The following is a 12,212-nucleotide window of genomic DNA, read 5'->3' on the forward strand; positions in this document are numbered from 1 at the left end:
CTGGAATAAGGAGCAGACTGTGGTGCTTATGTGTACCTAAACTCTTGAGTTGAACTCAAATAATCATCATTTATCCCAAATATATCCCCATCTATATTATAATTTTTTCAAAGAGATTTCTTCTTTGTCTTCCTCTGTCATCATCATCATCATCATCATCATCATCATCAGTATTTACCCAGCACCTCTGTGCACTTGAGTATTTAGTTTTTACCAATTTATAGATCTCTGCATGGGTCACAAACCATGATTTCTATCCTCCAAAGCTTTGAAAAGTCCTCAGCCTTCGAAGGCGGGAATACTTTTACTCAAATGGTGTTCACACTTTCTGTCAGGACTGATGGACACAAATAAATGAAATAATTGATGTACCCATAATTATACAGTCATGGCCCAATATAGGCGTGCTGCAGACTGTGAAAGGATGAAAGATCGTTTGAATTGTGAGTTGAAAAACAGAGGAGGAAAAAGTGACCCATTTACCAGGTTAAAATAAGTTTTGGTTGACTTCAGAGCCACACCTGTGCATCAGCCCTGTTTATAAGTTGAAAGGCTTGTTTCTCAAATATGGTCATTAGTTTTGTTTTGTCTTTTTTTCTAGGGGAGAGAAAAGCTAAAATGTTAAAGAACTAGCAAAGCCACAGTACTGTGGTCGTAGCCTTGCTTCTTGATTGAGTCCAGCACCAGTAACATGACTGATAGATGCCGTCTATCTTGTCTCTCTGTCTCTCTGTCTCTGTCTCTGTCTCACACACACACATACAGACATCTTCCCGAGTGACTGAGCTAAAGTGGAAAAGAGATTATGTTCTCCACAAGCAGAAAAGCCAAGACACCAAATTCTGCAAGCAAATTAATTATGCATGTGAATTGCAATCTCCTGGATAATTTGTTTTCTTTCTTTTTTTTTTTTTCCCCCTCTCTGGTTGTCCTTTCAAGAGGGAAGTGAATTCATGAAATAATTACTTTACATTTAAACTAAGCCCGCATTTCGATCCCTCAGCTGGATACTCAGCACCCAGCTTAACGTAAGCTGGGTATCCAAATATATGAAGTAGAGATGCACCAATGCATTTGTATAAAATTTACATCTTCTTCTTTTTGCCATTCCTCAGGCAAAATTTAGAATTCTGATTGCATCTTTGGTAACACCTGGTGCAACGTCTTACAATGTGGATCCTCTACACCTCCCGGACATCATCAGCTCAGGGGCATTTTCACCCAGGAGGGTCCTTAAGGAGAAACATAGCACGTGCAATGTTGCACGTGCAATGTTGCAATGTTTGTCCCCCCCAGTCAGGACACAGCGACATCTATGCTGTTAGGTGCTACTGAGCCCCCTTCCTTCATCTAAAAATGTGAAATGAACTTTCCCCCTCATTTCCCAGTGCTTTATAAACATTAAAACAATTTTCCCTTTGGAAAGATAGAGCACGATGGTCACCTTTGAGAAATTTTTCAGATTTTTTTTCCTTCCCTCCTTGTCTTTTTTTTTTCTCCTTGTCTTTCAAGTTAAGATTCTTTCCATCAAAATATCCTGTCCTACAACTCCAGAGAAAGGCAATGGCCGTACTTCGTCCGTTGGGTGATCCTGTACAACGCAGGGAGTATGTGATGTATTCAACATGGTATATAATGTTAGTTTTTTAAACTTTGTGAGTCTGTCGTTTCTGTGCATGAAACATGGTACAGTACCCAGAAGGGAGAGCACATTTGGATCCATTTTCTAGCCTCGTACTAAGTGTGGCGCCTGAGTGGGTCTAGTTTCTTCTTCTGTATGATAGGGGAAAGTACTGTTTCCTCGGTCTGTTCTTGGGCTCGTTTTCCTTTTCCCTTTCCCCCAGCATCAGCTCTAGTGTGCGCTTCGCTCTACTACACAGCATCACGACGGGCTGACCCAGCCTTAGCTATTTAGTAGACATCGTGCTACACACCTGACCTATATCTACTCTTACATTTCCACACCAGTGCTGAATTATAAGGTTGATGTGGTCACGTTCTTATAACTGATGACCAAACTGAGGTCTGGGGAAGGTTACATCCAAGGTCCCAGAACCAGTAAGTGCCAGAACCAAGATTTGCACCCTGCTTCTTTTCCATTTTATTTTTTTAAATTTCTTAAAAAGATTTTATTTGGGGATCCCTGGGTGGCTCAGCGGTTTAGCGCCTGCCTTTGACCCGGGGCATGATCCTGGAGTCCCCGGATCGAGTCCCAATCAGGCTCCCTGCATGGAGCCTACTTCTCCCTCTGCCTGTGTCTCTGCCTCTCTCCCCCGCCCCCTCTCTCTCTCTATGTCTATCATGAATAAATAAATAAAATCTTTTTTAAAAAGATTTTATTTATTTATTTGAGAGAGAGAGAGAACAAATGGGGAGCAGGCACAGGGAAAGAGAGAAGCAGGCTCCTCGCAGAGCTGAGAACCCGGTGCAATGCTCGATCCCAGGACCCCGGCATCACGACACTGAGCTTAACCATCTGAGCCACCCAGGTGCCCCTCTTTCCCATTTTATATTCACAGTTTCTTAAAGGTGTTTTAGAATTTTGACCAAAGAAATGTTATCGCATATCCCATTGTAAATTGCTCCTGGGAAATATATGCCAAGCAAACTGTGGCTTCCAAAAGAGTGAAGATAAGTATAGCCCATCAAATGAATACAACTTTCCTGCCTCCGTGTTATGTTAGTCCTCTTTTTTTAATTTAATTTTTTTTTTATGAGAATGAGCTTGTCATTAGAGATTCTAGAACAACTACCCCAAGGAGCCTATAGAAAATGAGGTCATATTATTAAGAATAAATAGAAGCTTCTGTTGTGATTGCTAATATACAGATGTGGGCTGCCTATTGTCTCAGTATTTTCCCAACTCCAACATTAATAGAGAAAATGCCTGGAGAATGAGGGAGCGCACAGCCAATACAGGTAGAGGCCAGGCTGACCGAATCAGTCCCTAGGAGCCGGTGTACCTGACAACCAGGGGTCATCGGCCGGTGGTCCTTCTCACACATCCCCATCGGTCTCATTTCTTTTTGTGACTCATGGTGGATGTGGTCAGGCTTTTCTTAAGATTGCTGTACGTTTGCCTCCTCTGGCCACACTTCCTCAACTGTTAGAAGGTACTTTCCACCATCAGTATTTCAGAGGCGGCTAAGCCCAGAGGCCCTTGACCACCCAACCTGACATCAGCCAACACCAATGCTGTCGGCTTCTCATCTGTGGCATCTGTCGCTACTGCCAATACCTTTTGGAACTGACTTCGAGGACTCTGGGTGAGAAATGTGGTAAAAGAGCCCAAACAAGCCAAGCTAAGAACATTATGACCACAGATGTGAAATCTAGATTCATACACACACACATATAACATACACACAGCTACGTGTGGACTTTAAGTGGTGACTCTACATGGCCTTTCATAAAACTTATACTGGAAATTGAGTTTGTCCCCCAAGATCATTTTGTGAAAGTTCTTTTTTCATTGCCCTCTTCTTTCCTTCCTTTGCCAACCACTGTTGTAGACAATCTTTGTTTCATTTGATTCTAACTCAACCCTGTAGAGCGAGCACTATAAATTGCGTTAACTAATATCCCTTTTTTACATATGAAGAAACTGAGGCTCAGAAAACTTAACATGTACAGAAAACACATGGCAAGAAGCAATTGCATAGAAACTCATCATTTTGGGTCACCTGGGTGGCTCAATGGTTGAGCAGCTGCCTTCAGTTCAGATCTTGATCCTGGGGTCCCGGGATTGAGTCCGCATCGGGCACCCTGCAGGGAGCCTGCTTCTCCCTCTGCCTGTGTCTATGCCTCTGTGTGTGTGTGTGTGTGTGTTTCTGGTGACTAAGTAGATAAAATCTTAAAAAAAAAAAAAAAGAAAAGAAAGAAAGAAAGAAAGAAAGAAAGAAACGCTTCACTCATTTTTTCACCATACCATGTTGCTTCCTAGTTTATTATAGGTATTCAATTATACATATAATTTCCCAAAGGAAGAAAAGATAGCATTTGATGAGGCTTGTGTGATGCCTGAAATGCCTTTTTGCTGGCTTGGACCAGGAGAAAGGCAGCTTGTGTGGTAGCAATAGGAGTCGCTGTAAACGGTGGAGCCCAGGCCATTCTTGAAAGGCCTGGGAGGAGAAAGCCTACCCCTTGTTTTCCTCTCCATCTACATACTTAAGATATAGAGCACAACTCATGGAATCTGCATCTCAAAGGGTTTTTCAGTTTTAATCTGTTAGGTTGTTTAAATGCTAATTGACTTCTGTTTTTCCCATATCTTGCCAGACCTAACCAGCATCCTGGAGGCTCTACTTCTCTTTTCAGACCAATCACTGACTCACTTTGAGACTTCAGGGAACAATTTCACTTTTCCGGGGCTGCCATTTCCCGTTTTGTAACACGATCCAGTTCCCTCCTCACTTTGTGGGGCCGTATTTTCTGGATGGGAGCTGGTGAGAGAAGGAGGAAGCCGCGGCCATACAAACACACCGAAATGGCTTCTGGGTGCAGTCATTTCGTGGCCTGAGGAGGGCGGGGAGTGTTTGCATCACCTAGAGGGAAGTGGTGAGCACTGTGACTGAAGGCAGTGAGGAGAGCCTAGACCACAAAGGTTTTTCTTCTAGAAACAAGAGCTAGTAAGGAAGGCGGCTGTGCTGGCACTCCCCCGAATTCTAGGAGCATCGCCTTCTGGGCCAGGTGTGCCAACCCCCCAAAAGCTTCCTCGGTGACCACCTCCTGCTCCGTTCTCCTCCCTTTGCAGGACTGGCTGTGTTCTCTTATAGGGTGACCCCACCCCCACCCCATCCATGGTTTCGCTTTCAACAGTTTCAGTGACCTGCAGTCAACTGTGGTCCGGAGAGCAGAATGGCCTCCTTTTGACATTTTCAGAAAGCAAAGGTCAACAGTAGCCCTACCGCTGCATCGCTACATCGCAGCGCCTACACCACTCACTCGCCGTGTCCTATCACGTAGGCATCTTATCATCGCACATCCTCACAAGAAGGAGGGTGAGGTATTTAGAGAGTAAGGAGACCGCGTTCACCTAACTCGTATTGCAGGACGTTGTCAGAACTGCTCCACCACTAGTCACCGTTGGTCTCTGACTGGGCCTGGTATATAAATTACACTTTATCAGAGTCGGCCGTGGATAAAGGGGCAAAAGAGCAGGTATAGGGTTTAGTACTATCTATGGTCTCGGGCATCCACTGGTGGTGTGGCAACGTGTATCCCACAGATGAGGGGTGACCACTGCATGGAGAAATAGGGTACCCCTTTCCATTTTGTCTTTTTGGACAACTTCAACTGGTTCTTTAAGATGCAGCTCAGTGAAGGTCAGTATCGCCTTCTTTGGACAGCTTGCCCTTCTCTTCGGGGGCAGAACTAAGGGCTTCCCTGTCTGTGCCCCTACAGCACCATGATAATAACCCATTTTGAGTGCAAAGGCCAGGATGGCCTCTGAGTTGCATAGGCACTTGCCTTCAGGGACTGGGTGTCCTTTCAGAGCCAAGATTGGCTGTTCTTCATCTTTGCATCTCCAACACCTAGGAGAAGGCCAGTGTGATTGGATGGCAGGCATGGAGCTACTAATGGAGAGGATCCCTTGTGCCCCAGAGGCAGGAGGACGGGCAGGGATGGGCAAGAGCACACTGCTGGTGGTCTCGCTCTTAACCCTTCCCTCAAGGTGTTGAGGCATTGAAGAGAAATTTAGAACTTCTCAAAAGAGCCCAGGAAGAGCCCTAGTCCTGGGTAAAATCTTCCAAAGGGGGTGTGTGTGTGTGTGTCCGTGACCGTCGTTAACATGAAGTCAGAGCTGAGGACCCCCAAAGGAGAGTAGGGAACCTTAAGATACAGAATCCAGTGGTCACGGGCACAAGGAAAGGTGCCACCAGTGAGACCTCCATTGTGTTGGCCTGCAGTGGGGCAGCATTGGGTGCTGTCCCCTACCCCTGGGCTCTGGTGTAAGCACAAGGCTTCCCCAGGTCATAGCAAGGTGACCCTTGGCCACTAATTAAAATCTCAGTTCCCTTATCTATAAGGAGGAAATCATAACGATGCTCCATAGGATTGTGGCGCCAGTTAAATGTGATAATGCACAGAAGACACTTAGCACTGAGAAGCCGTTCAGGAAGCATTAGCTGGCCTTCCCATTTGTCGTTTGGCTGCCGTGTTCTCGGACTCCAACATAGAGTGGTTATTCTGTGGAGAGGGTAAAGATTAATCATCGTGCATGAGTAAGAAAAAAGACTGAGTTGTTTCTACACATCTCCCCATCTGTGGAAATCCAGGCCAAATGTCACTTCTTGTGGGGGCCACGCCTGGCTCTCCAGGGGAGACCTGTTTCCCCCTCCCTCTGTCTTCTAGTGACTACAATACACTCTCCCCACCCACCCCCTCCTAAACAGGGCAGGGCCACATCCCATCTCTGTGTTGCCAGCCTCTGACCCAGAACCTGCATAGAGTAGGTATTTGGCAGATATTTATTGAAAGAAAAACATGTACAGATAGAGGAGTTGGTTCAGTAGCAGATATCTAGGATTACCAGAGGATGAATTTCATAGTCCAGAGAGTGATATGCAAATTCCACCCCAGTGGACCCTCACGTCCATTCCTCGCCGTGTCCTGTGGGCCTCTGGGTCACTGAGTTGGAGCATCCCGGCTAGTTTTGCCCTCCTTTTGGTCCCTGCTCTGTCTCCCCAGTTCCTGTCCTCTTACTTCAGCAGGCCTCAGCTCAGAATCAGACGCTCTACTTAGGGACCCACTGCCAGGCACCACAGGCCGCCAGCAGGGCTTACAGCTTGAAGAGGCTCAGCACCAGACTCTGCTACCCTAGGCAGAAACCCCCTGGTGGCCTGCGGGGCGAAGCCATTGAGCCTTCCTTGGCCAGTTCAAAGACAGCCTAGGGACACTAGCCTCTGTTCAGTCCACGGATCAACTCACCAAAGTCATTTTTCCAGCAAAATGGTTTCACAAAAGTTGAAGGCCTTTGCTTGCTTGCTCTAGGCATTTGTCCTTTTCCACGCGAGGGATATTATTCACATGTGCACAAGAATATCATCATTAAACTCTTCAAAGGAGGTGATTACAGACTTCTCAAGCCCCACATGCCATCAGTTGGTGAGTTTATTCATTCAACTGAGGGCTTGCCATGTGGCTGATGCAGAGGGAGCTCTGTGAGGTGACTTCAGGTCTAGACTTCCAGTGATCTCATCATCTGCCGGAAGAGCCACCTGCTCAGGTCAGGACCAGAGCTCAGAGTCAGGGACCAGGAGCTCACTGATCCCCACCCAACAGCGAGGAGACCAGAATGTCTGAAATCATGCTGATCATTTTTGAAGTCTGAGGGTGCCATTTTAGTATTTATATGTGAATTTGGCGTTCTTTCTTTTGAACATTGTGCCTCAGGGTGAGCTGTTTCAACGTGGTTTGGATTTTTTGGGTCACGAAGGAAAATCAGAGGGCCTAAATGCCAAGGAAAAAAAACCACACCCAGAAGAATGCATTCGCCTGGCCTTGGTCATCATAACCTGGAAGGTGTCAGTTGTACGTGTTCGTTGGATTTGGCACGTTTGTAGCCTAGGACCTAGGGCCTTGGTAGCCTGACGGTGCCCTGTTAATACCTAGATTAAGTCCTTTATCATGTATAGGAAACACATGAAATTATGTTTATTAGATATTTGAAATCATAGGGGAGTTATTCCTACTGGATGTTCAGCAGGACTGACCAAAAGAACAGTCTTACATCTTGAGTCTGAAAACTTACAAAGGAAATGGAAAAATTAAAGAGGTGTGGACTCCAGTCCCGGTGAGCTCCGTGACAGCATCCTTTAACTTGGGTGTCATCTTATTCCTCTGTGGCAGGAAGAGAGTGGCCGGATAGGTGATCTTTATGGTCCCCTTACCTCTGCATCCTAAGACTTTGTTATTTTTATGTCATCATTTAAGGAAGTTGGCATAGACCCAGAACATAGCAAGGGAAAACTATTAAAGGTTTGGAAGACTAACCCCCCCCCCCCCCGGCAAAAAAAAAAAAGTTCAAAGAATTTTTTTTAAAGGCTTGGTGGCAATCGTTAAGGCCTGTGACAAATTTTTATGAATTGAGCAGCTTCTGTAATTCCCTCTGAGCACAGCCAAGAGGGAGGAAGCTTTAATGGTATCAGAAAAGATTTAGGTTACAGGTAGGGATACGAGACACCAGTGCGGTTGCAGGGTTTCCTTATTTGGATACTTTTAAGAAAATAGTAGATGGTTCTCTTTCTGGGACAGTGTGCCTACAGCCTTGCCTAGAAACTGGGAGTGAACTGGATCAGCGTGTCGCAAGCCGTTCACACTGACGTCTCAGAAAGCACGTCCCACGTGCTGCTCTGGTAACTTCCCTGCTCTGTGCTGAGCCGCCGAGCAGCAAGCATCTGCCTTGGTCAGTGAGGAGAGGGTGCAGGACTGAGATTCACCTGCTGCTGAGGTAAGAGCAGGAGCCAGGCGGGGCTGGGAGACGCTGGGGCCTTTTCAGAGGCGGTGCCCCCAGAGAAGGCACATCACGGTGCCTGCTACAGCTCCTGATAACAACCCCTGGCCCCATTTCTAGGCTCCTTTGAAATTCCCCTTCCGGGGCTCTGACTGGTGCATACCCTTTTCTGCACCCTATAGACTAACAGGCTTTTGGACCTTTTCACATGGAAGGGGTGTCATCTCTCGGGTTATAGGCAAGGAAACAGGCCCAAGGAGGCAAAAGGAAGCCTGATATTACATGGACAGGTAGGACCCTAGGTCTCCCAGGCCCCACACTCCCACCAGTTATTTCGGGTATGGTTTCCTTGAAGATGTTTGAATGTATAAATGATCTGGAGACCTTTTTTTTTTTGCACGGCTCATTTAGATGTTTGCTATTTTTACTTTTTGGTAAGTTTCTGTGCTCGTTTCTTACTCTTACCTAGTCCTTTCCCTCGCAGGCCTGTTTCACTTATTCATTTCGATCTTCAAAGCTTTTCACACTGTATTAACCATTTTGCAGTAAGTGAGCTATAATCTCTGCATCACATTTGAAACCCGACCTTTAACTGTGGGCTTCGTGAAGCCCGGGGCTCTGTAACCCTCCCATCCCTACAGTCCAGCTACCAGAGCAATGCTTTGCACATAGACTCACAGATGATGAGAAAGAATGAATGCACGAACTAATGGCGAGTGAATGGTGTCTGATATTGAGGTAATTGAATTGTAGGTTACTACTGGCCTGTAATCATATTCAGCTTTTTTGAAAAGATCCGATACCCTGAACGTTGGGTGGGGAAGAGTCTGGATCTTAAAGTCCTCGTGGTAGGATGTAGAATGAAGGGTAGCTGTGGATTTTCAAGGCATTAACACCAGAAGCGTCATTGTCTACACCCCAGGGAAGGAGACCACCAGGCATCGAGGGCCTCCACAGCCCAAGCCTGGAGTATCATCCCCTCTGCTTGCAAGAGGTTTGCTCTGAGTCACATCCTTAATGACTCTGGTAGAAAACAGGAGGCATTAGGGCTGTGCTGGGGGAAGGGAGGCGGGAGATGGGCACTCCCCAGTTGCTGACGGAGCCCGGCTCTGCGTGCTGTGCTTTACACGGCTTCCAAAGCCCCTCAAGTGTGATCAGACCCCAGAGGCTCCCAGAACAACACATTCACTGGATCTGGAGTGGTCTCGCCTGCTGGCTTCCCGTGAGAGTTTACCAGGCCCGAGATAGTGAGAAGAGAGAGCCACTGAGTCCCTGCCCCTGCCTCACTGCTGGATTTTACCCCCCAAGACCACAGAGAGGGGAATCCTATGCTCCGGAGAAGCCCTTGGGCAAATCAGTGTATCTGCACAGAGAACAAAGACAACCTAAAGGAGATTTTGACTTGACAAAAGATGTCATGAGAACTCCCTTTGGGGCACCTGGGTGGCTCAGTGGTTGAGCATCTGGCTTCGGCTCAGGTCATGATCCCGGGGTCCTGGGATGGAGTCCCACATCGGCCTCCCCACGGGGAGCCTGCTTCTCCCTCTGCCTGTGTCTCTGCCTTTCTCTCTGTGTCTCTCATGAATAAATAAATAAAATCTTTAAAAAAAGAAAAAAGAAAAAAAGAACTCCCTTAAATGGCTGTCTGTATTTGAGGCTACTTTACTGGCTTCTTAAAAACACAGTCATCTTTAGGACACATTTTCAGAATCAGCCTTTATGGAAAACTTCGGAATCCCCAGAACATACAGGGATTCCTGCTGGTTAGATGCCCTGCAGTGACTACTTTGTCCCAGGAAGGGGACACAATGAGCCGGAGCAAGGCTTCTTCCTCGTCTCAGAAGTTTAGCAGGATGGCCTCTTAAAAACTCTCAGGGGTTTTATTTTTGCTTGGGACTCCTCTGTGTTTTATGTTCCTCTTCTTCAGGCAGAAAGGTCTGGCACCAAAGATTGCAATAGGAATGATGTTTTCGATTACACGTTGTTTTGGATTAACTGTTCATTCAGGTGTTTGGAAGTCATGTGGTTTTGTCCCGTTGACGTACTGACACAGTCGAGGTGAAGCTAGGAATCTGGGTCCCGAGTTTCCAGTTTTCCTTTACCCACTGTGTCAAGTTGCAAGGAAAGTAGGACACGCTCAAAAGAGTCCCTTGGCAATGTGATGCTAGGTCACAGATGCCGCCCTGGTCCTGGCAGTTATATAACTGGGCATCGATACAGCGAACCTAAATACTGCCCCGCACACCACCCCCACGTCTCAGGAGTGGCTCCAGCCCGTGAGCATCTCGCTCTGGGCCAGGCCGCCTTTTTCCGTCCCTTCTGTGGCTTTTCATCGTCAGTCAGGAAACTCCTCAGAGAAAATTCAACTTACAATTTTGCATTTATTTTTAGAGAGTGTATTTCCTTCTGTAAATTCTACAGCACTGTGTTCTGTTGTAACCTCCTACCGACAGTTTCCATATTCCAAATTTAGGGAACTTGAATTAGGTGCTTTTATTCTAAGCAGTCATTATCAGAAAACCTCTTTCACTACTGGTCTGGAAAATACCAGCCTCCTCGAAGCTGAGACTCAAAACTCAACTTGACCTCAAGAAATGAGGCGGTCTTGTGGTTTTTGCAATTTGGGGAGGGGGAAGGGCGGTTCTTTAGTTTTCTTGAGTCTTTAGAAATAATCTTGCAAAAGTGAACGACCGGTACTTTCTCTGGCCAAATGTCTTGGGATTTAATAGCTATTGATTTAATGAATGTAAGTGCTTACAGGAAAACTAGCAGCCAAATGTGACTTAGATGAATGGTTTGAGTCTGTCTTCTTAGATTTATGATTTCGGGCAGTGATTCAAAAACAGGGTCTGAAAATTCACCACTGATTTGCGAGAGACCTTAACATGGTTTCTGGGAGGGCATAGTTGGATGATGCAGTCATTAACAAGGGAGAAAAAATCACAGCGGCATTTATTCAGCCATAGAAGGGAGGCAATCCTACCAGGTGCGACAACGTGTGCGCACCTTGAAGGCATCATGCAAAGTGAAATAAGTCAGACAGAGAAAGACAAATATCGTCTGATTTCACTCATATATGAAATCTCAAAAAGTTGGGGATCCCTGGGTGGCTCAGCAGTTTAGTGCCTGCCTTGGGCCCAGGGCGTGATCCTGGAGACCCAGGATCGAGTCCCACATCAGGCTCCCTGCAGGGGGCTTGCTTCTCCCTCTGCCTGTGTCTCTGCCCCTCTTTCTCTCTCTGTGTCTCTCATGAATAAATAAATAAAATCTTAAAAAAAAAAAAGAAATCTCAAAAAGTAAAAAAATAAAGAAAAATAAAAACCAAACAACTAAAATTAAACATATAGAAGAAGAAGGAATCGGACTTGTGGTTCCTAGAAGTAGATGGCGGGGGCGGGGATTTGGAGGAACATGATCAAAAGGTCCCAACTTCCAGTTGTCTGATAAATAGGTCCTGGGGGTGTGATGGACAACACGACGGCTGTAGCTCGCCTTGCCGTGTGGTTTGCAGGAGGAGCGTTGAAAAGAAATTTTGAGATTGTTGAGTGTGTGTTGTCATCACAAGAAGAGAACGTGTTTCCCCATATTCTTTCCTTCTTCCTTCTTATGGGACCTGCTTGGGAGAGTGGATGTCCGCTGAGCCCCTTCTGAGGGTATGGAAACCACCCGATCGGGCCATACATCTTAAACTCACACAGGGATGTGTGTCAGTGATTTCTCAGTAAAACCGGGAAAAAGTCAAGGGGGCCGCCCCCCA

General features: G+C 46.3%; 1 protein-coding gene across 5 annotated transcripts in view; it reads left to right on the plus strand.

Moving 5' to 3' along the window:
* The window catches only part of LCP1 (lymphocyte cytosolic protein 1), an 83,474-nt gene that overhangs the window by 33,862 nt on the left and 37,400 nt on the right, over nucleotides 1-12,212 (plus strand). The window contains exon 1 of one of the 5 annotated variants that reach the window (XM_072760582.1): nucleotides 8,250-8,452. The exons of the other annotated variants lie outside the window; for them this stretch is intronic. The gene's annotated coding sequence lies outside the window, so the exon portion shown is untranslated. Of the gene's footprint in view, nucleotides 1-8,249; nucleotides 8,453-12,212 lie in introns of those variants that run through there. 5 annotated transcript variants of the gene reach the window in all.

The sequence above is a fragment of the Vulpes vulpes genome, chromosome 6, assembly GCF_048418805.1.
Source record: "Vulpes vulpes isolate BD-2025 chromosome 6, VulVul3, whole genome shotgun sequence".
In the NCBI taxonomy this organism is placed as follows: domain Eukaryota; kingdom Metazoa; phylum Chordata; class Mammalia; order Carnivora; family Canidae; genus Vulpes; species Vulpes vulpes.